This window comes from Gallus gallus, chromosome 12 (genome assembly GCF_016699485.2).
Source record: "Gallus gallus isolate bGalGal1 chromosome 12, bGalGal1.mat.broiler.GRCg7b, whole genome shotgun sequence".
Lineage (NCBI taxonomy): Eukaryota > Metazoa > Chordata > Aves > Galliformes > Phasianidae > Gallus > Gallus gallus.
Genome location: NC_052543.1, coordinates 1,162,485 through 1,166,899, shown reverse-complemented (window position 1 = coordinate 1,166,899; position 4,415 = coordinate 1,162,485). Strand labels below are relative to the sequence as shown.

Genomic DNA, 4,415 nt, shown 5'->3' with positions numbered 1-4,415 from the left:
GCTACAGCTCTGCTCATTTTGTCATCTGGTGAGTTCACATGGACAGCAAAAGCAAAATGGTTTTAAGATGAAGGAGGGAAGATTTAGGTTGGATGTCAGGGGGAAGTTCTTTACTATGGGAGTGGTGAGGTGCTGGAACAGCTGCCCAGACAGGCTGTGGATGTCCTCCCCTGGAGGTGTTGAAGGGGCCCTGGGCAGCCTGGTGTGGTATTAAATGTGGAGGTTGGTGGCCCTGCCTGTGGCAGGGTGTTGGAGCTTCATGATCCTTGAGGTCCCTTCCAACCCAAGCTGCTCTACGGTTCTACGAAATGTAGGGTGTAAGGAACATAATGTTCAAGGGTGGTTGTTGCTGGTATGAGAAGGTGGAACTCTTGCTTTAATACCTGTTAGTTGTGTTAGTGTTATGGGAGGAGCACAAGTAGAAACTACAGGATTATTCTTTTCAAAGGAAGCTCAGCTATTTCATTCGTGTTTTTAAGTGGGTCAGTGAAGGCACGGATGTTTGATCAGAGGTGATGGATGAGTGACACAGGAACACACTCTGCAGCCTTGTTTTCCAAAGCAGTGCCAGATGTGAATCAGAGGAACTGACCCCAGAGATACTGTTCCTGGGGTGCTGTGTTGCTGCTGTGCCATGAAGAAGGAAGAGATTCACAAAGGAGTGTTTCTGAGACGCAGTGGCTGCACAGTACAAACCCATGTGCTGGAGCTGCAGCCACGTCATCATCTGCTCTCCTCTGCTGGTGTTCTGAAGTCCAACACCGATAGTTTCAGAGGACCACAGCAGGGAACACCTCCCTCCAGAAGTCCAATGGAAGCTTATGCCCGTGAACTTACTGAGCTGTGTGCCTGGGGAGCGGCAGAAGATACCCACATTCATTGACTTCCTGCCAGCGGTGTCCTTCAGTGTCGATTCACACACTGTGCTTTGGGCTGCCTATGGCACTGCCAGGCGCTGTGCAGGGGCTGCCCGGTGCTGAAGGGACAGCTGTTGGTTTTCTTCCCTGCCGTCTGTTGGGGTATATCGGGATTTCCTCCCAGTGCAGCAACACCAATTCACAGAGAGCCAATGGAAACGTGACGGTTGGGATCTGGTTCTTCAAAGAGGAGTGTTGTGGTTTATCGTGGTTTGTTTTCTTCATTAACATCCTCAAAATGGCAACAAATATCCAGGAGTTGTATTTTGTTCTGCTGAAGTAAGTGCATTTATGCTACCTGACTTAAACTGTGCTTTCTGCTGAAATGGCTTTACGTTCTAACTGGTCAAATAGAACAAATGGGCTGTCGAATAGTGCAGCTTATCCTTCTGCTTTGACTTATTTGCTGCTCTTCTGCAGTACATAGCAAACCTTGCAAATAATTCTGCAACTGTCCAACATCAAATTTCTACAAACAAACGTTGGTGTGCAGCCCTTGCCTTTTGGTATGTAAGCTTGGGCAGGGTCACTAAGGAGTACCTACAATCCCAACGCAGGCAGACCTGTTGAAAGGCAAAAACTGCTATGATTCCTTCTGCCTTTGTCAAAACCAGAGCTCCACGTCACACAAATGCAAGTGACAAAAGCATGGGGAGAAATACAGAGCACAGTTCTGTGCTCTGGTGCAGCTGGAAGTGGTTACAAACAGTTTGCAAGTGACACTGACTGGTGTGAAGCTCGAGTAATATTCCACCATTGGATTAATCCTATTTGTTCTAGCATAATGGTTGTAAAAATCAGATTTAGACAAGAGTACAAGTAATGCAAGATTAGCAGGCTTCTCACTCAGCACGTGAAGGACAAGCTGTTGGCACTGACTACACAGAGAGCAGCAGCACCCCTGCAGTCTCCAGCAGACACGTGCTTCTGCAGAGGGGCGCACTGAGCTTCCCTTGGCTGTGCTGGGGCTCCCAGCTCTGCAATGGGAACCCAGCACCTCCCTGTGGATGAGAATCCAGAGCTGGACAGCCACGAACAATGGTCAAACTAATGGTAGAACAGGTGTTTCTACTTCCTTGTGTGACACAAACTGTAAATTCAGTCCAGGATTTCACTGAAAGCCCCTCCTGCCCACCCCCCTACCCCTCCCCCAAAAAACCACAACAACAGAAAAGATACGTTTCCAAATCATTTATTTCCTGAAGTATCAGACTACCCATCCCCATCATTTTACACAACACAAGATAAGGATACGAACAAAGTGAATTTATTTACAAAGCTATTTGACAACTGCACTATGCTATACTAATACATTTTAGTGTTAACTAACTCTCTATGCTATCTACTCCGCTGTTCGCTGGCTCAGTCTCTGCATTCAGTCTCTGCATGGCAGTTCACACGGGCGCAGTCATCTGGGCTCTCCTCTTCCGTCCGTTTCCTCCGTGGCTGTTCCGGAGCAGCTGAGCATCGTCTCCTTGAAGGTCGGATGACAGGAGAAGGCTGAGCAAAACAAATGCAAAAGAGAAGAGTTGGTTGCCACCAGGTCAAGAGGGACAATCACAAAGAGAAGGGAAGAAAGACTTTGAACTGCAAAAGAGAAAGCTGTGTATGAACAGGTCTGTCGTTTGGTTCCGACTGGTGGTTACACCCAGGAAGCGGCCTGTGCAAGAAACGCAGATGCAGAACATTTCCCGTCATCTTCAGCTCCTCCACTGCCCTGCCTTATCTCATGGGCACACCCCTCCCAGCCAGGAACGTTCTGTGTGCTGGGCCACGAGCACAGACACTGACATACCTCCCTCGGCGCAGAAGGCGCGTCCTCTTCTCCCCGACGATCTTCCAGCAGGTCACGCTTCCAAGAGCCGCTGTTCTTCAACTCCCTTGCCGTTCACGTACTGTCAAGACAAGAACTGCCTTGTCGTCCGCTATTTCCCTATCCACTGCCATCAGCCCCCCACAGCCCCAGGGCTGCCCTCCCCCTGCCCCTCGCACAGCCCGCACTGGGCTGCCAGCCCATCACCTGCAGCTGCCCTGGTGGGGCCGCAGCTGCAAGCGGGGCAGTGCGGGGCTGCTGGGGCTGCCAGGGAGGCGGCTGCAGCACGAGTACCTTCCTGTGAGCAGAAGGCGCGTCTTCTTCTCCGTGATGCTCTGCTGGCAGGACGGGTCTCTGCAGAGCTGCTGTTCTTCTGCCAGCACTGGGGCAGCATCAGGTGTTGCTCTTCACCCCATGCTGGCGGGGAGAGTGGTATCCCAGGATGCAGTAGCACATCTGAAACAGAGATTCTTTTTAGCAACTTTCTATATCATACTCTATAAATTAACTACCTTTCAGTCACCCATCTTTCTATCCTGCATCCCCCTATCAGCTATCTGGCTATGATCTAACTACATCACTACTAACTCTTGCTTACTGCTAACTACCTTGCTATCCACAAACTACTTCTCTAACAATAACCCACCTATCTGCTATCTGTTCACTACCTTTATACCACCATCAGCTATCTATCTCACTATCTATGTCACTATCAACTAATCTACATCACTATCAAGTAATCTATGTCACTATCAACTAATCTACGTCGCTATCAACTAATCTACGTCGCTATCAACTATCATGCTACCCACTATCTATCTATACAACAACTATCTCTATCTCCTCACATTCCTCATCTACATCTACCGGCCCCTGATCCCCCCCGGGGCTGCTCTCCTCCCGTCCCTCACACTGCCCGCTCTGGGCTGCCAGCCCGTGATCTCCCTGCTGGTAGGCGGGCTGCTGGGGGGCTGCTGGCGGCTGCGAAGGAAGCCGGGGGCTGCAGCACGGCCAGAGGAGGGGTTGCGAAGGGAGCCGGGGGCTGCAGCACGGCCAGAGGAGGGGCTGCAGCCAAGGAAGCCAGGGGCTGCAGCACGGCCAGAGGGGCTGCAGCCACCACCGGCCCCAGCAGCACGGGCACTGCCAGCCAGGGGTGGCAAGGGCAGGCAGGGCGGCCCAGGGAGCCCGCAGCGGCGGTGGGCACGGCGCGAGGTTGGGCGCCGTGAGAGGCCGCAGGTGGCACGGTGAGAACACCGTGCGGACGGGCGCGATGCGGGCGGTGGGTGGCGGCAGCGGGCAGGGCGCCAGGAGCCGCCACGTGTCGCCGCGTGCTGCTGCAGCGGGGGCCGGCAGGGCGGCAGCGGCCGCTCGTGGCGGCGGACGGGCGGCGTCGGCCGGGGCTCTCCTCTTCGGCCCGGCTCTTCCTCGGCCGCGGAGGCGCGGGCGGGCATCGCCGCTGGAGTCGGCGGGACGGCGGAGGAGGAGCTGCAAGAAACGCGGAGAGCGGAGTCGGTCGGCACCGGGTCGAGGGGGAGAACGAGGAGGAGAAGCGGGACCGCGCGTCGCGTCGCGTCGCGTCGCGGCACGGAGAGCCCTCGGCTCCTCCGCTGCCCGGGCTCCTCTCCCGGCTCGCCCCTCGCCGCCAGGAGAACCTTCCGGGCGCCGGGCCGCGTACAGACACGGCC

General features: G+C 54.3%; 1 protein-coding gene across 1 annotated transcript in view; it reads right to left on the bottom strand.

Moving 5' to 3' along the window:
* Positions 1-2,093: 2,093 nt before the first annotated feature.
* Positions 2,094-4,415, bottom strand: part of LOC770702 (collagen alpha-1(I) chain-like) — a 24,643-nt gene continuing 22,321 nt past the window's right edge. Inside the window, exon 5 of the mRNA XM_040646436.2 lies at positions 2,094-2,417. The gene's annotated coding sequence lies outside the window, so the exon portion shown is untranslated. The remainder of the gene's footprint in view (positions 2,418-4,415) is intronic.